General features: G+C 38.4%; 1 pseudogene; it reads left to right on the top strand.

The window, feature by feature from the left end:
• The first annotated feature begins 272 nt into the window (after positions 1-272).
• On the top strand, positions 273-9,644 carry LOC107546407 (ubiquitin-conjugating enzyme E2 Q1 pseudogene; annotated as a pseudogene).
• The last annotated feature ends 10,840 nt before the right edge of the window (positions 9,645-20,484 follow it).

Below are 20,484 nucleotides of genomic sequence, written 5' to 3'. Positions count from 1 at the left end.
GTCATCAGGGTGAGGCAAGCAGTATTTATCAGGCCCAAATAGAGCAAGATTTGGTCATGTGAAGGTAGGGCTCTGTGCTGGTCAGATGTGCATAAGAATAATGGTCCTCACCCTTGAGCCCCACATCTCAGTCTGTCCCAGATGCTGCCTGGACCTCCTAAAGAGCCCAATATTGGTAGGGCAGGGACACTGGGGAATTGGGGGGTGGGGCCAGTGAATTTTACAGGGGTGGGGGGAGGGAGTACAGGTCAGGCTCAAAGGAAGAGGGGAAAATGGCCTCACCCCAGAGCGACACAACTCAGTCTCTGACACTCTCTGAATCTGCCTGGATATCTGCATCATGGGCCCAGGCAGCTGACTCCTCTGCAGGGTGTGAGCTCCTCAGGACAGGGCAACAGTGAGTCAGGATGATGAGTCTACTGCATTCCATATTGATACCATAGGGAGGGCAGTACTTGATCCAAAAGAGATGGCATCTGTGGGAGGTGTGGGAGAGGGGCTCAGCACAGGGACCCTGGCAGCTGTCCACTCAGTTGCCTCCCCAGAGCCACACAACACAGTCTCTCCTTGATTCTAGTCAGCTCTAAGCCACTCTCTCTCTGCTAGAGCCTAGGTGAGTGACTTCAAATAAGATTTTGTGCACTAGCCCTTTAAGAAGGTGCCTGAGTTTCTAGCAGACTCCTGTCTCTCACTGGCAGACAAAATCCCAGCCCCATGTTATGTGGGCTCCTCTTCCTTGCTGTGGTGCTCTTAACTGGGGTCCCCAGCATTGGACTGAGATCTCACACTCCTCAGGGGGGACCTCTGGAGCTGAGATATCCTTCTTGATTCTCAGCTGCAGCACATGGATGAGGGGCCAGCCCTTTTTACTTCTTTTTCCTCCCTACCAGTCTCTATGTAGCTTCTTCTGTAAATCCTTGGTTAAAAGACTTCTGTTCAGGTAGTCTTCAATTGGTTAGTCAGGTTAATTGCTCTATATTTTAGTTGTAATTCCAGTTTAGTCCTGTGAGGAGGTGAGTGTAACTTTCACCTAATCTGTTGCCATCTTAGATCCATTCTATTTCTTCTTGAGCTAGTTTCAGTAGTCTATGTCTTTCTAGTAATTTGCCCATTTAATGTAAGTTATCTAATTTATTGGCATACAGTTGTTTATGGCATTCCTTTATAATCCTTGTAATTTATGTAGTCAGTAGTGATGCCCCTCTTTCATTCCTGGTTTTAATAATTTGAGTTTTCACTTTTATATTTTGGTCAGTGTAGCTAAGCTTGTTAATTTTGCTGATCTTTTCAAAAAACCAACTTTTGGTTTCATTTATTTCCTCTGTTGTTTATCTGCTTTCTATTTTATTTGTTTCCTCTCTACTCTTTATTATTCCTTCTGCTTACTTTGGGTTTTGTTTGTACTTCTTTTTCTACATTCTAAGTGTATAAAGATAAGTTACTTATTTGAGATTTTTGTTTTCTAATATAAGACTTACAGAGCCCGGCTGGGCATGGCTCAGTGGTTGAGCATTGACCTAGGATCCAGGAGATTGCAGTTTGATTCCCGGTCAGGGCACATGCCCAGGTTGCGGGCTGGATCCCTGGTCGGGGTCGTGCAGAAGGCAGCCAATCAATGACTCTCTCATCATTGATGTTTTTCTCTCTCTCTTCCCTCTCCCTTCCTCTCTCTGAAATCAACAAAGATATATTAAAAAAAAAAAAAAAAAGATTTACAAGGTTTGGTGGTGGGCAAAATGGGGTAAGAGGGTAAAAATGTACAAGCTTCCAGTTATAAAAGAACTCATGGGGATTTAATGTACAGCATGGTGACTATAGTTAATTATATGGTATTACATATTTGAAAGGAGTAGATCTTAAAAGTTTTCATCATAAGAAAAAAATTATAACTGTGTATGGTGATGCTTGTTAATGATTTAGTGTAGTGATCATTTTGCAATATATAAATATCAACTCATTCTGTTGTACACCTGAAACTAACATAATGTTATATGTCTTTTATACCTCAATAAAACTTTTACAGCTATAAATTTCCCTGTAAGCACTGCTTTCACTGCATCCCATAAATATTAGTACATTTCATCTTCAATCATCTCAAAGTATTTTCTAATTTCTATTAAGATTTCTTCTATGATCCATTGATAATTTAGTGTGTCATTTAATTTCCACATGTTTGTGATTTCCAAAATGTTTCCATCATGGTCTAAGAACATACTTTGTATAAATTCAATTATTTTAAATTTTTTTGAGACTTGTTTTGTGCCTGGTATATGGTCTATCCTGGAGAATGTTCCATGTACACATGAGAAGATACGTATTCTGCTATTGTTGTTTAAATGTTCCATAGATTTCAGTTAGGTCTAGTTGGTTGATAGTATTGTTCAAGTGTTCTATACTCTTGCTAACTTTCTGTCTGGTTTTTCTATCCATTATTGAGATGGGGTATTAACATCTCCAATCATTATTTTTGAATTTTTTATTTCTCCCTTGAATTACTTTCTGTTTAATCTTAACACTAGCCTCAGAGTAATCTTTTACAAAAACAAGTCAGATTATATCACTCCTCTTCAAAATCTTCTAATGCCTTCCCACCTCATTCAGAATCCAAACCAAAGTACATACAATGCCTAAAGGTCCAACAGAATATGTTCCTCATTAATTCTTACTGCATTCCACACCATCCTGTGACTTCTCCTGTTCTTTGATCCAGCCCATTGCCAACACCCCAACCACAACATTCCTTAAACATGCCAGGCACTCTTTGTCCACAGGACGTTTACACTTGCTGTTCTCTTTGCCTGAAATGCTCTTTTTTCAAATGTCTGCATGACTCCCTTCCTCATTTTCTTTGGCTCTTTGCTCAAATATCCTCAGTGAGGTATTTTCTGATCACTGATCACTCTATTTTAAATTGTAATGTCTCTTCATTCCCCCTTTCCTGCTTGATTTTTTCCCTCCATAGCACTGGTCTTCATCTGTCATAATATTTAAATTGTAACATAATAATGCAAATAGTATGTTATTTATTATGTCTTTTCCTACTGAAATGTAAACTTCGAGAGCACAGGGATTTTTGTCTGTTTCATTCCTATCTCCAGCACTAGATCAATGTCTGTCACATAGTAGGTGCTCAATAAATGTATGCTCCATGAAGGAATGAATGCTCTGAGCACTGCTTGAGGAAACTAGTCAGCTGGGCAGCAGACTAAGTTGAGTTCATTGTAAGTCAATGTATTTAAGTGGACTCTAAATACAGATTCATTTTGTTAACATAAGAACTCTACAACTGTGAACAATCATTTTCTTAGAATTCCATTAATGCTATTAAAATTACCAATATTAATACTGATCCTGTGGGGCCAGCTTGATTCTGTCTTCCATTTCCATCTTTTCCATCTCTGTTTCTAAATATTTTTTGAGCATTCACTATATGCTAAGCATTTAATATAAAGTAGTACACCTATAGTGACAAAGTCCTTACCTTTATGAAGCTTACATGATAATTTTCTGAAATTCGCTGTGCAAACTTAATCAAACCATTATCCCTAGAAGTTCCCTATTCAGTTTACTCTTCAGTTTCAAGTTATTTTCTCCTAGATCAACTAAAATTAAATAGAAGTTTAGCATATAATTTAAATTGAACCTTACCAATTTCATGCACATAGATCATCCTTCAAATACTGCAGAAACCAAGTTTTAAGCAGCACAGATATTTGAAGAATAGCTTGAAGAAAATAGTTGGCATTGGAAATGCATTTTAAAAATTTGAAAGCTTAATGCAAATTAGCAGCATTAAATGGAGTCAACATTAAAAATAAAATAAAAATAAAAAACACAGTGGACCAGCTGACGTGGCTCAGCGGTTGAGCATCAACCTATGATCCAGGAGATAGAGGTTTGATTCCCAGTCAGGGCACATGCCCAGGTTGTGGGCTCGATCCCCAGTATGGGGTGTGCAGGGGGCAGCCCATCAATGACTCTCTTTCATCATTGGTGTTTCTATCTTTCTCTCCCTCTCCTTTCCTCTCTCTGAAATCAATAAAATATTAAACACACACACACACACAAATGTCTGACAAAGGCTCTTCACATAACATTTTATGCTTCAGCTACAAATCCCAGTGCTGAAACTTTTAAAAGCATTTTGTATCAATTATTTTGAAGGAATATTTTTATGTCATTGTGGTTCATTATAATGGTTAAAGCTATTGTCAGTTTTCCAAAAGAGTCTATTTCAATAATTCCTGGCATATATGAAACTGTAGCCAGAGTAATTTTTCTAATGGCTAAAAAAAGTTTTTGTCTTTTGTCAGCAAGTACCGTAGTCAAATTATTTCAACCACAGATTCTTCTTATTTCATCAGAGTACTCAGAGACAGAGAAAGGACAATGCCAGTTAGAAGAAAATTCTGAATCTACTCATAGGACATTTGCTCACCTCTTTCATTTGACAACCAGAAAGACTGTTTTGAGAAAACTTTTGTGGGCTTCTTTTTAAAGTGTCTCCAAGATAAATTTTAACAAACATAACAAAGTGCTAGTTCCCTGTCTGATTTTCCCACAAAATTTGACCTGTTTGACTAATAAGCAGCTACACTAGAAATCTAAGGACATGACAGAATAACAGTGAAGCAAAATCATCCTAATTACAGGATAACTTAAAAACTGAAGCCCTGTCCCGGCCGGGCGTGGCTCAGCGGTTGAGCGTCGACCTAGGATCCAGGCGATCGGGGTTGGATTCCCGGTCAGGGCACATGCCCGGGTTGCAGGCTCGATCAATGACTCTCTCATCATCGATGTTTCTCTCTCTCTCTCTCCCTCTCCTTTCCTCTCCCTGGAATCAATAAAGATATATTAATAAATAAATAAATAAATAAATAAATAAATAAATAAATAAATAAAAAGTAGTTGCAATGTGCCTGGCCGGGTGTGGCTCAGCGGTTGAGCATCGGCCTGGGATCTGGGAGATGGCGGTTCCATTCCTGGTCAGGGCACATGCCTGGGTTGCGGGCTGGATCCCCAGTCAGGGGAGTGCAGGAGGCAGCCAATCAATGACTCTCTCACCATTGATGCTTCTATCTCTCTCCCTCTCCCTTCCTCTCTCTGAAATCAATAAAGATATATTTAAATAAATAAATAAATAAATAAATAAATAAATAAATAAATAAATAAATAAATAAATAGTTGCAGTGTGAAATCTGAAATGCTATCAGTGAAGTTTTCACACCGTTACAGTAAAATTTATTGGTGTACTTACACTTCAAATGATCTTTTCCCATTCCTTATTTTGTAATGTTATATGTTGGTCATTTGAAAATATGATTCACCACAATGAAGAAAATCCAAATGCTGACATGCTTAATTATATAATATAAAACAAGCCACATTGGTTCATATCACCAATGATCTCATGAGAAAAGGATTTAAGTTGTAGGAAGCTGTCATGCTACAGTGAATATAAGTTTTCCAAAATTCTAATTTTTACTTAAAAACTCAAACTTTCATTGGCAGCAAACACTGTCAGCTGTTTTCCTTGAAGTAGCAATAGTCTGGTTTAGTTCATTTTTCAGAAAATGTCTGCCAAATACTCAACTCTAAATAACCATAGTTTGTCTGTCATTTTTTCCAGTAAAAATTGTGTTCAGTGGGAAAAGGTGATGGTTAGTTCAGCTTTCAACTCAAACATCTCAACTCAACCATCATACTGGTTACACAGCACAAGTGTTTTATGCACACTCCCATTTTGTCACACACAATTTATTGAAAAGATGTATTGAAAAGGGTGGAAATTTATTGAAAAGGGTAGAAATTCAGTAAAATTAATGATTCGTACTGCTCTTATCTAGCATGTTCTTAAGTGAACTGACTTTTTGTGTCTTAACTGTGAGTGCATGGTGGTGAAAAGTACAATAATGACCAGTACAATTTGTTGCCACTGCCTCGAATCATGATAAGGCACTGGGCTTTTCCCCCCCACTATTGCTTTTGCACTGCCAGACAAATGTCAACACAGGGAAAAAGGCAAATAATGTCTTAGCATTATTATGAAAATTGTTTTGTTTGTTTTTTCTTAAATGTTTTTATCGATTTTATTTATTTATTTATTTATTTAGAGAGAGAGAGAGAGAGAGAGAGAGAGAAAAGAAAGGAGGATGAGAGAGAAACATGGATGCGAGAGAAACATCTGAGAGAAACAGTGACTGGTTGCCTCCAGTACATGCCCTCACTAGGACTTGAGCCCACGAGCCTCCAGCGCACAGTAGGACGCTCCAACAGACCGAGCCACATTGGCCAGGGATCACTTCTCTGAGTTATGACAGTTGTTATCCGCGGCTATGCCTTTACATGAGCTAAAATACTTTCTGCCTAGAATACCCTGGCTTCTTGTTCTCCAGTGAAAGTGTTACTGTTTCGCTGAGTTCCACCTCCTCTGTGAAGCCTGTTCCCAGGGCTTCTTTTCTCCTCCACTCCCTCCCTCTGACCTCAGCGCAGCGCCATCACCCACAGAGCTGCCATCCTGCCCACGCTCCGTGTCCTCCGTTAGGCCACTTAGAATATTGTAGCACTCACCTTTCTCTTCCCTGAACACTTTGTGGACTCCTTCAGAGCAAGGACCATGTTTTATTCATTTTTATAGTCTCAGTACAGTATCTGACTTAATCTAGATGCTAATAAATATTGAATAAATTTTGAGTTTTACTACTTTCCACATTTAATTTACTTCACATTTCTTTTTTAAAATTTCAATGTTTTCTTATTCTCTTTACCTTAAAGATCTCAAAGTGGAGACAAATAAGCCATTAGAGACTTACGAAACCACTTTGGTTTCAGATCTGTATGATGGAGCTAGATACACAAACCTATTTTAAAAGCCTATAGTAAAAATAAATGTCTTACTCTCTTCAGAGGAAAATACTAAATAAATAAAATGGTGGTTCACTTTGGAAAATCACTTTGCAATTTTTAATGAAGTTAGGTATTGTCGAATGCAAACAAAAATGGCCAGATATTCTTCCAGCATAAAAAAAACTTAGTTGGGAAAAAGGATTGCAGTTCTGTACATACAGCCACCGCGAGCAATTCGCAGGAAGAATGCGGAACAGACAGGAGGCTCCTTCATAGAGGGGAAGAGGAAAGGGGGGGTGGGGACTGTGACAACCATCGAATTCCATTAGAACAGTAGAGGTCTTGCCCCAGCCAGTCTGGCTCAGTGGTTAGAGTGTCCGCCCAGGGACTGAAGAGTTGCAGGTTCCATCCCCATCAAGGGCACGCACCTGGGTTGCAGGCTTGATCCCAGGCCAGCATGTGTGGGGAGGCAAGCAATTGATGTGTCTGTCTCGTATTGATGTTTCTCTCTCTCTCTGTCTCCCCCCTTTCCTCCACTCTCTGTGAAAGGTAAATAGAAAAAATATCCTTGGGTGAGAATTAACAAAATAAATAAATAAAACCACAGAGTTCTTCTGGGGGCCTTCACAACTGACATAGGGTGTGGAAGTTCCTCCCAATTCCTGTCATACACCTACCTATGATCAAGCAATGCTAATCTTAGGCATTTTCCCCAAATATGAAAACATATTCACAAAAATATTTCTGGCCACTTTATTTATAGTAGCAAAAAATTGTAAACAACCCACATTTTCATCAAGAGAATTGTATGAATAAATTGTGGTATATTCATAGAGTGTAATACTACTTAGCAATAAAAAAGGAATTGAACTATTGATACATGCAACAAAATGATCGAATCTCAAAAACATGAAGCTAAACAAAAAAAAGCCAGAAAAAAAGAGTACATATGGTATGGTACTGTTTAAGAATAGGTAAAACTAATCTATGGTTATAGAAATCAGGATATTGGATAGTTCTGGTGGGAAAGGGGATTATCTGGAAGGGAGCATCCGAAATTTTCCATGGGGATGGCAATGTTCTATATCTTGATTGGAGATATATGTCAAAAGTCACCCAATTGTACAACTTAGGATCTGTGCATTTTAATTTATATATTTTTAAAAATCTCTCTGAATCTCTGTGTGTATAAACATACACACACACACACACCATACTGGGATTCAATTATTTACATTAAATCAAGAACGATGTACAAAGTTTAAAATGGTAGGCCACAGCAAAAATACATTTAATTTTGGAATTCATTTTAGTATACTGTTATTTTTTTTATTTTCTTAATTATGGTTTTCTTAGGATAATTGTAATATCATTTTGGCACACTAAGCTTAGATCAACTGATAGCATATAAATAACAGATTATACTAAAAAAAAAGCACAAGAAAAATTGACTTAGAATTGAGTTTTTCCTATGAAAAAGACTTTTTTTTGTTTTGTTTTAAAATACATCTTTATTGATTTCAAAGAGAGGAAGGGAGAGAGAGAGAGATAGGAACACCAATGATGAGGGTCGTCATTGATCGGCTGCCTCCTGCACAACCCTGACTGGGAATCGAGCCCACAGCCCAGTCATGTGCCCTGACCAGGAATCAAACCACGATCTCCTGGATCCTAGATCAATGCTCAACCACTGAGCCACACCCAGGTGGGCTAGACTTTTAAAAAATTAACTGAAATGGATTGCCAGTGCCAGCCTGGACGAGCTGAGCTTCGAGTTCCTGCTGGCTAGGGGTGGAGGAGGCAGGGCAGGGGCCTTGCCTAGACCACATCTCCCTGTACAGGGTTGGTGCCTGGGGATCCCATCCACATCCACTGCAACATCACGGAGTTATACCCTGCTGTGTCCCCCACCTGGTCAGTCGAGTCTGATGACCCAATCTTGGCTGCTGTCTTGGAGATAAAGGGAATACTCTGCTATTACAGCATCTGAAGACAATCATCTCTGACCTCCCAAACTCTATAACCTCCCTCAGCATCCAGATTTGGAGATGCTGGATCAGCCCTTGCCAGCAGAACAGTGCACACAGGAAGGTGTGTCTTTGGAAGGTGAAGATCAGGAGATGCCCTGGGGACACAGAAGACTTAGTTCACTATGAAATGAAAGGAAGAGCCAGCTGAGGGCAAGAAATCTGAAGATGATGGCATCGGAAAAGAAAACTTGGCTATACTAGAGAAAACAGAACCAGAGGCAAGATTGCTTAAATGGGGCAGTGTCTAGCTTGGTGCAGGCCACTGACTGGCTAATGAAGGAGCTCAGAGATGTATATTGATCACAGAGTTTCAAAGGTGCAAACTATGTAGTGGAACTTACGAATGACAGTCTGTATGACTGGAATGTCAAACTCCCCAAAGTTGAGCAGGACAGAACTTTGCACAATGATTTTGAGATCCTCAAAGAGAAAGAAGGCACAGACTTCATCCTACTTAACTTTTCCTTTAAAGATAACTTTCCTTTTGACCCACCGTTTGTCAGGGTTGTGTTTCCAGTCCTCTCTGGAGGGTATGTTCTGGGCGGAGGTGCCATCTGCATGGAACTTCTCACCAAACAGGGCTGGCACAGTGCCTACTCAATAGAGTCCCTGTTCATGCAGATTAGTGCCACAATGAAGGGAAAAGTACAAGTGCAGTTCAAAGCCAACAAATCTCAATACAGCCTGACAAGAGCACGGCAGTCCTACAAGTCTTTGATGCAGATGCATGAAAAAAAACAGGCTGGTACACCCCCCAAAGGAAGATAGCTAACTCTGGAGTGTCCTCCCTGTTCACCTTCCCCAGGCACCCCTGGACCAATTACCTCTGAATGCTGTATTTGGAGTTTACACTGCCTCTGTGGTTCCCTCCCTTTTTGCTGGATTGCAGGACAATGATGACTATTCTAAATGCTAAGGAAAAAACACCAAACTGTTTCAAGTGCTCAAAACTGACTTACAGACCAAGCAACTACCTGGCTGGAACCCTTGCTAGCAGGCGTTACTTAAAAGAAACTTTCAAGCCTCTTTATGTGGATGAAAAGGAGCCACATGCTAACCTGACTAGCTCAGGGAAGGCTTCCAGGCTCAGAGACCACAAAGGATGGTCTGAAATTAAAACTTTTTAAACTGGAATCAGTTTATGGTGGGTAGTCATGTGTTGAGGCAGTATTTTTCCCTAACTTTTTCACCTTAAGTAAGCCTGTCTGGTTGTCTTTTTGCATCCACGATAACACACCTGATTAACACGCCTTTGCAAAAACGAAGTAATTTCCCTGTTTCTGGACCCCTCAAAGCAGAGCTGAGACCACAAATCCCCTCATTATCATTGTTTTTGTTAATTGTCCTGCACCCACCTAAGTAGTGTCTATCATTTTACTTTTTATCCAATCCCAGAAGCACCTCCCCTTCCCTTTCTGCTGCCTCCCTAATCTATCACCAGTGGATTTCATGTGACCCACTTACATCCCTTTTGATTGTAATGTACAAAACATGGTGCAAAACTGCCGTTCTCCAGAGCATTATTTCAATCCATCGAGATTCTGCTTCCCGGCAATTGTCGACAGCTTGGCTCAAATACAAAAATTCTTCACAGGTTTGAATGTTTCTTACGTTAACACTTATATTGCTGGAAACTCAGCTGTGCTTGACTAAAGCCTCCTTACCTATGCTACTGATTTTTAATTTATTTTCTTTTATCTCATGTACACTGCTCTTTTTGGTAACAGTGTATGATGGATGTGTATGAAAAAAAAAGTATCTTTGGGAAAACAATTACAGCTCTATAATGAAGACATTAAATTCCTAGCTATTTAGATATATAAAGCAATGTATATATTTAGGAAGCAAAAAAGATGAGAAAGAATGAGCCATTTGAAAGGCAAAGGGAAAAAGCATGCATAAAGCCCCTGAAAGAGCTAGAAAGAGCTTGGTAATGAAACTAAAGAAGGGCAGTGGGAGCTACAAGGAACTGAAGAAACCAAGTAAACCTGAAAAGATAAGCAGTAACTGGTTTATGAAGGACCTTGTAAACCAAGATAAGTTTATAGATTTTCTTGTAAGAGCAATAGAAAGCCTTTGGAGGGCTTTAAGCAAGGACACGATATAATCAGGTTCACATTTTTAAAAGATCACCCTGACTACTATGTAGAAAGTGGATAGACCCCTGGCCTGGTGGCTCAGTTGGTTGAGTGTCATCCTGTGCAGGTTCAATTCCAGGTCAGGGAACATACCTAGGTTGTGGGTCCAATCCCCGATCAGGGTGTGTACAGAAGGCAACTGATCGATGTTTCTATCTCACATTGTTTTTCTCTCTCTCCCTTCCTCTCTCTTTATAATCAATACAAATAGATCCTCAGGTGAGGATTTAAAAAAAGAAAGTGTATAAGCAGAGGCAAGAGAGAAAAAGTGACCTTAATGGAACCATTGCTAGTTCAGGTGAGAGATTCCTGTGGTAATAGTAGACATGGAAAGAGGTAGGCCATCTGGAGATATATTTCGCAAGTAGAACTGGGACAAAATTTGCAGATGGATTTGATATAGAGGGAGTAGGGGAAAACTTAAAGATGAAAGCAAGGTGTATGGCTTATGCCACTTACTGAGATGGGAAAAACTGGAGCAAAAACAGGTTTGGGGGTGGAAATAAAACATTTTATTTTGGACTTGTTAACTTTGAGATGCTAGAGGGTATCCAAGAATAGGTGTCAGGATGAATAGAATTTTTGAGGAGAGGCCTGAATTAAAGAAATAGATTTGGTAGTAAGTAGGATAGAAATGACCTTTAGAATTATGGGTGTAAATGAAATTCCTAGGAAGAGAGCAAAGAAAGAGAAGAACAGGGGAACTACAGTCATACACCACATAATGATGTTTTGGTCAAGGATGGACTACATATATAATGCTGGTCCCATAAAATTATAATGGAGCTGAAAAATTCCTGTCTCCAGAGATGTCATAGTTGCCATAATGTTACTGAGAAACCCCGATGGAGTTCAGGTTGCCTGTTGCTGTATCCAATTCAACGGAGGCAGGGTTGAATCATATAAGGCGTTTATTCAGAAGGTCAGCCAACCAAGAAGACAAGGAGCATATGAGCATCCAAAACCTGTCTTCAGGAATGGCCCGAGGGGTAGGGTTATATAGGGAAATGGAGTAAACTGAGGCTGGGAACGGAATGCAGCTATTGTGCAGCCCTGGAGGTCTCCAGGCATCAGCTATTGTTCTTGGTCATCTGATGATGTCTTGAAAAGATGATATCTTGATTCATTGTTGGGTCGGCCTGACCATGCATCTTAGTCTGGCGACGTCGGCGTCACCTCCTTAATTGCTTCGTCCGGGATCAAGGGGAGTGTAGGGTACAAAGGCCTAGGAGAAAGAAGCTTAAGGAAAAAAGAAACTTAAATCCCTGTTCACATAAGTATATGTGTTCTATAATTTTATAAGTAATATAATTATATTTCAGATTAATTCAGATGCTCAATCTTTGGACATTGTAAGTGCCCCTATTAATAATATCATAGAGTTATGACAAACTTGTGTTTGTGGTGATACAGGTATAAACAAACCTAGTGTGCTACCAGTAGTATGAAAGTATAGCACACACAATTATAGTAGTAGGCTATATCACCTAGGTTTCTGTAAGTGCACTTTATGATGTTCCCACAATGATGAAATTGCCTGATGACACATTTCTCAGACTGTCTCCCCTTTGTTAAGCAGTGCATAATTGTAATTCCCAGTCCTGAGGAACTGTATTACTTAGAGGACAGGGAGAGAAAGGGAAACCAGTAAAATAGCTTGTGGAGTGTTCAGAAAAGGTAGTGTTTCAAGGAGGAAGGAGTGGCAAACAGAGTCCAAAGCTACTGAGAGATTAAGAAAGACAAGAACAGGGAACTCTTTTGGTTTTGGCAACATGGAAGCAGTTGATAACCATGGCAAGAGCAGTTTTAGCGGCATGACTGAAGCAGAAGTGAGATTAAACTGAAAACAGAATGGGAGATGAGGAAGAGTTAACAGTGTTCATGTATAGGTAAAACCACATTGCTGAAATATTACTGTTTTCAATGTACAAAAACAGTAATTTCATATGATTCTTTTTTTAAAAGCTTGATGGAGGAAAATATGGTGCAATAGATGGAAGGGAAAATGAGGTAAATTAGGACCAAGAAGGAGAGGGGGGTAGGTTTAGATGGAAAGACCAGAACACTGATAAAAATGAGGCAGTCCAGCTGAAAGAAAGGTGAAAAGAGATAAAAGATTTGATAGTCAAAGAAAAATGTGAAATAGTCTTTACAGATAGTAGATAAGCAAACTAACTCTGGGACTGCAGTGGGGAATGCTAACACTAATGAATGCACTTGAGAATGGTTGATCATGAACTTATGGCAGGGACTAAACTAAAAACTCAAATGCCTATGGGGAAAGGCAGGTAAACAACTGAAGCAGGCTGAGTGGACACACAGAGACTGAATGTAAAGGGATGAAAAAGATATTTCATGCAAATGGAAACAAAGAAAAAGCTGGACGAACAATACCTATATCAGAAAAAAAAAATAGACTTTAAAACAAGGGCTGTAACAAGAGACAAAGGGCATTGCACAATGATAAATGGACACAGCCAAAGCACTTCTAAGAGAGAAATTCAAAGTAATACAGGCCTACCTCTAGAAACAAGAAAAATCTCAAATATACAATCTAACCTTAAACCTAAAGAAACTAGAAAAAGAAGAACAAACAAAGCCCTAAGTGAGTAGAAGGAAGAAAATAATAAACACCAGAGTGAAAATGAACTAAATACAGACTTAAAAAAATCCCAGAAAAGATCAGTGAAACTAAGAGCTTGTTCTTTGAAAGATAAACAAAACTGATAAAAGTTTAACCAGACTCATAAAAAAAGGAAAGAATCAAATTTAAAAAATCAGAAATGAAAAAGAAGAAACAATGGACACCACAGAAATATAAAGGATTGTAAGAAAATACTATGAACAGTTATATGTCAAAAAATTGAACAAACTGGAAGAAAAGGATAAATTCCTAGAAACTTATAATCTTCCAGGACTGAATCTGGAAGAAACAGAAAATATAAACAGACTAATAACTGCTAAGGAAATTGAATCAGTAATCAAAAAACTCTGAACAAAATTCCTAAACCATATGGCTTCACAGGTACATTTTACCAAATATTCAAAAAAGAATTAATACCTGTCCTTCTCAAACTATCCCAAATATCTAAAGAGGAGGGAAGAGTCCCTCATTTTACAAGGCCAGCATTACCCTGATACCAAAACCAGACACAGACCCTACAAAAAAGAAAATTATAGGCCACAATATCCTTGATGAACATAGAAATCCTCAACAAAATATTAGCAAATCTAATTCAGCAATACATTAAAAAGATCATATACCATGATCAAGTAGGATTTATTCCTCTAATGCTAGGCTGACTCAATATCCACAAATCAATTAATGTGATATATCATCTAAACAAAATGAAGGATAAAAACCATACGATCATATCAATAGGTGCAGGAAAAGCATTTGAGGAAATCCAACATCCATTTATGATAAAAACTCTCAGTAAAGTAGGGATAAAGGGAACATACCTCAAAATAATAAAGGCCATATATATGACAAACCCACAACTAACACACTCAATGTGAAAAGCTGAAAGCTTCTTAAGATCAGAAACAAGACAAGGATGTCCACTTTTATGACTTTTATTCAACACAGTATTAGAAGTCCTAGCCACAGCAATCAGACAAGAAAAAGAAATAAAAGGCATTCAAGTTGGAAAGAAGTATAACTGTCATTATTTGCAGATGACATGATCCTACATCTAGAGGACCCTAAAGATCCCCATGAAGAAACTATTAGAATAAATGAATTCAGTAAAAGAGCAGAATACAAAATGAATATTCAGAAATCAGTTGCATTTTTATATACCAATTACAAACTACCAGAAAGAGGAATTAAGAAAACAATCCCATTTACAATTGCATGAAAATACATTAAATACTTAGGAATGAATTTAACCAAAGAGGTAAAAGACCTGTACTCAGAAAACTATAAGAAATTAAAGAAGACACAAATAAATGAAAGGATATACCATGCTTGTGGATAGGAAAACTTAACATTGTTAAAATGTCCATATTCCCCAAACCAATCTACAAAGTCAATGCAACCCCTATTAAAATACCAATGGCAGTTTCACAGAACTAGAATGAATAATCCTAAAATTTATATGGAAACACAAAAGATCCAGAAGAACCACAACAATATTAAGATAGAAGAGCAAAGTTGGAGGTATCATGCTACTTGATGTCAAACTATACTACAAAGCTATATTAATCAACTGCATGGTTCTGGCATAAAAACAGACACATAAATCAATGGAACAGAATAGAGAGCCCAGAAATAAACCCATGCCTATACGGTCAATTAATCTATGAAAAAGAAGGCATGAATATACAATGGAGTAAAGACAGTCTCTTCAATAAATGGTGTTGGGAAAACTGGAGCGATATATGCAAAAAAATGAAACTAGACTGTCTTACACCATATATAAAAGCAAACTCAAAATGGATTAGAGACTTAAGTGTAAGACCTGAAACCATAAATCTCCTAGAAGAAAACATAGGCAGTAACCTCTTTTACAGTGGTCTTAGCAATATTTTATTGGCTATGTTTCCAAAGGCAAAGACAACAAAAGCAAAATAAACAAATGGGACTACATCAAACTAAAAAACCTTTACAACACAAAGGAAACCATCACAAAACAAAAAGGCAACATACCGAATGGGAGAAGATATTTGCAAATGATATACCCAATAAGGGATTAATATCTGAAATATATAAAGAATTCATAGAGCCCTGGCCAGTGTCGCTCAGTGGTTAAAGCTTCCACTTGCACATGGAAGGATAGCAGGTTCTATTCCCAGTCAAGGGTGAGTACCTGGGTTGCGGGTTTGGTGTATGCAGGAGGCAACCAATTGATGTCTCTCTTTCACATTGATGTTTCTCTCTCTCTCCCCCTCCCTCCCTCCCTTCCTTCCACTCTCTCTCTAAAAAAAAAAAAAAAAAAAAATCCTCTGGTGAGAATTAACAAAACAAATCAAAAAAGAATTTATACATCTCAACATCAGTAGAACAATCTTATTTTAAAAGATGCGTAGACAACCTATATAGACATTTCTCCATATAGATGGCCAACAAACATATGAAAAGATCATCAACATCACTAATCATCTATGAAATACCACCTCATACCCATCAGAATGCCTATAATCAATAAATCAGCAAACAAGTATTAGCAAGGATGTGGAGAAAAGGGAACCCTCATGCACTGTTGGTGGGATTGTAAATTGGTGCAGCCACTGTAGAAAACAGTATGGAGTTTTCTCAAAAAATTAAAAATGGAACTACCATATGACCCAGCAATTCAACTTCTGGGTATTTATCCGAAGAAACTGAAAACACTAATTGAAAAAGATACATGCACCACTGTGTTTACTGCAGCATTATTTACAATAGCCAAGATATGGAAGCAACCTAAGTGTTCACCAAATAGATGAGTGGACAAAGAAGATGTGGTACATGTATACAATATTACTCAGTTATAAAAAGAACGGGCGGAGGTGTGGGGGGAGGTAAAGAGGGCCTAATGGTGATGGAAGAGGTAAATGGTGACAGAAGATAATTTGGCTTTGGGTGGCGGGTACACAATGCAATATACAGGTCTTGTAACATAGAAGCCCACACCTGAAACCTGTATGATCATATTAACCAATGTCACCCCAAGAAATTTAATAAAAAACAAATATTTTTTAAAAAATAATGAAATCTTGCCATTTGCAATAACATGGATGGATCTAATGGATCTATAGGATATTATGCTAACTGAAATAAATCAGATGGAGAAAGGCAAATAACATTATTTTACTTCTGTGTGGACTCTAAAAAACAAAGTAAATGAACAAACAAAGCAGAAACAAACTCAGATACAAAGAACAAATTCATAGTCACCAGATGGGAGGGGGTTGGGGGAATAAGTGAAAATGGTGAAAGGGGTTAAGGAGTACAAATTGGCAATTACAAAAATAGTCATGAGAATGTAAAGTCCAGCATAGGAATATAGTCAGTAATATTGTAATAACTATGTATGGTGTTTAATGGGTAGTAGACTTATAGTGGTGCTCACTTCATAAGGCATATAAATCTAATCACTATGTTGTACACCTGAAACTAATATATGTCAATTACAATGGAAAAATAAATAACAAAATAATAATACAAGTGGTACCTCGGTTTTCAAACGTAATCTGTTCTGGAAGGCCGTTTGAGTTCTGAAAGGTTCGAAAACCGAGGTGTGGTTTGCCATAGAAAGTAATGCAAAATGGATTAATCCACCCCAGACCTTTAAAATCAACCCCTAAAACAGCAATTTAACATGAATTTTACTATCTAATGATACCATAGATCCATAAAATGATACACAATGAAAACAATAAACACAATATACTATACTGAAAAAGCAATAATAAACACAATGTAAAAACTACTGTAGGTGAAAAAATGAAAATGTAATTTTTTCTTACCTATGATGATAGTCATGGTTTGGATGGGGGCGGGGGTCCCCTTCAATATGCCATTCCTTCCCTAGATTTTTTTACACCACTGATACCTGCCTGGTTCAGACTCACTGGATCTTTTCCTCATTAAAAATTTTTCAATTGGCATTTGCTTTTTCTGATGTTTTAAAATTTGTCTAAAGTGAGACACAGTATTATCACTGAAAGTGTTAGTGGCATGACTTATAGCAGCTGTATCAAGGTGATATTTTTCAACAAAAATTTGCACTTCAACCTATTTTGCATACATTTCTTTGATCATTGCATTTCTTTCTCTTCCCTTCTCCTCTTCCAAAGACAATTCCCACCTGTTGCCGCTCCATCAAAATGTTTTGAAGGTCTTCTGTGGTGAGTTCAGGCTTGTGGTCGTCCACTAACTCCTCCACATCATCACTACTCACTTCCAAGCCCATGGGCTTTCCCAGAGACACAATATCCTCAACAACAGGAGCTTCCTCTTCAACATCCTCAAATACATGTTCAGGGACAGCTTCTGGCCACAATTTCTTCCATGCTGACTTCATTGTTCTATAAGACACATCCCTCCATGCTTTGTTTATGAGATGTAAGCAATGTAGGATATTGAAATGATTCTTCCAGAATTCTCTGTTACCTCTATGTCCAAGGTCACCTCAAAGCACCTTTGGAACAGTGCTTTGGTGTTAAGCTTCTTAAAATTAGATATGACCTGCTAGTCCAAGGGCTGGAGGAGTAGAGTCATGTTGGGAGGCAAAAACTTTACATTGATAAAACTGAACTCTTCCATCAACTCGTCCTCTAAGCCTGGAGGGTGAGCTGGAGCATTACCCATAACAAGCAGGCACTTCACTGGAAGATTTTTGTCTTAGAGGTATGTATTTTTTCTTTTTTTTTTGTATATTTTAAAAAATATATATCTTTATTGATTTCAGAGAGAGGAAAAGAGAGGGAGAGAGAGAAATAGAAACATCAAGGATGAGAGAGTCATTGATTGGCTGCCTCCTGCACACCCCCATCGGGGGATCGGGCCCGCAACCTGGGCATGTGCCCTGACCGGGAATTGAACCCTGATCGCCTGGATCCTAGGTTGATGCTCAACCGCTGAGCCACACCCAGCTGGACAGAGGTATTTTTTTACACTTGGCCTGAACACTTTATGAACTGACTCAATAAAAAATTGCCTGGTTACTCAAGCTTTGCCATTTGTTCTCCACATCACATGCAATTTGCTTTTGATGACAATGTTTTTCTTAAATAACCTGAGGGTCTCAGAATGGTAGACTAGCAAAGGCTTCAACTTAAAATCCCCACTTGCATTCCCACAAAATAAAAGGGTTAGCCTGTTTTTCATGGGCTTGTGTCCTGGCAATGCTTTCTCCTTCTTTGTTATGTAGGTCCTCTGGCATTTTCTTCCAAAAAAGTCCTATCTCACCACAGTTGAAAACTTGTTGGGGAAGGAAACCCTCCGCCTCTACATAATCTTTAAATTCTGAAACAAATTGGTCGGTGCCTTCTTTGTTGGCACTGGCAGCCTCACCATGTCCCACCACAGTATGCCACTTCTCCTCTTAAACTTTTCAAATCACCCTCTATGGGCCTTGAAAATAACACTCTTAGCACTTGCTCCAGGGGTGTTTTTGATAAGCTCAGCATGCAAATGTAAAGCTTTTTCACAAATCATGCTCTAAGAAATGCTGTCACTGGCCAACTGATTTTCATTTATCCATACGAAAAGCAATTTTTCCACTTCTTCAATTGCCTGTGTTCTTTGTCTTGTGTTTTAACACCTTGCAACACTGGCTCCTTTAATGGCTTCTTTATTTTTTAAGATGGTAAAAATTGTAAATATGGCCATACCAAACTGTGTTGCCAGATCACATACATGGACACCACTTTCAGGCTTGGAAATAATTTCCTTCTTCGCCTCTATTGTTATGTTAATGATTCTCTTGGCTTTGCAGCTTTTATCCATTTCTCACAGCAAGGGGTGAGTGGCAGAGGGCCCCTGAGATGACATGAACGCAGACTGATTGCACAGTCACAAAAACAAATTGGTTGCAAGAGTGTTCCTGAGATGAGATGAGCACAGATTGATTGCACAGTCACCAAATAAGCCCAAATATCACCTCCGTGTTGCACAGGTGTGCAGAACTCAACAGCCAACAGCTAGGCCTCAGGATCTTGCACTCAGCAGAAGCCACGTGGCATGTTTGACTTCCAAGGCATGCTTGAAAACCGAAGCATTCACTTCCGGGTTTACGATGTTCGTAAACAGAAATGTTCAGCAACAGAGACGTTCGAAAGCCGAGGTACCACTGTATACAGTTATGAAAAAAAATCAGACAAATTCCATTATTGGGGTATCCTACAAAATACCTGAGTGGTAGTCTTCCAAAACTGTCAAGGTCATAAAAAACATAGTCTGAGAAACTGCCACAGCATAAGGAGCCGCAATAACGACCTAAAATGTGGGATCCTGGATGGGATCCTGGAATAGAAAGACGATATTATAAAAGTTAAGGAAGTCTGAATATACTGTGAGCTTTAGTTAGCAATAATGTACAATATTGGTTCATTAACTTTTATAAATGTAGCATACTAACATTAAAATGTTAATAATAGGGGAAACTAGGTGCCAAGTATATGAGAATTCTCTGTACTATTTTCTCAAATTTTTATAAACCTAAATATACCCTAAAAATAAACCCTATTTAGAAAATAATGGCCTTCCACATAGTCAATATCCAGATTTAAAATGCTTAACACTTAAAGGCTCCCTTATATCTTTCTTTATAGTCCTCTATTTTTTTTCTAAATTTTGATTTTCCCTTGTATTCCTTGAATTTCACTACAGATGTGTATGTACCTAAGCAATATATTGTATTGTTTTGTTTCCAAATTGTATGTATATAAATTGTCATACTACATATATTCTACATCATCCTTTCGCCTGGTCCTACTTCTGGGTTTATTCTTAACTCACTGGCATATAATATTCCACCATA

This window comes from Miniopterus natalensis, chromosome 2, assembly GCF_054644295.1.
Source record: "Miniopterus natalensis isolate mMinNat1 chromosome 2, mMinNat1.hap1, whole genome shotgun sequence".
Lineage (NCBI taxonomy): Eukaryota > Metazoa > Chordata > Mammalia > Chiroptera > Miniopteridae > Miniopterus > Miniopterus natalensis.
The sequence above is the reverse complement of the archived record's forward strand: the minus strand, read 5'-3'. Positions and strand labels throughout refer to the sequence as shown.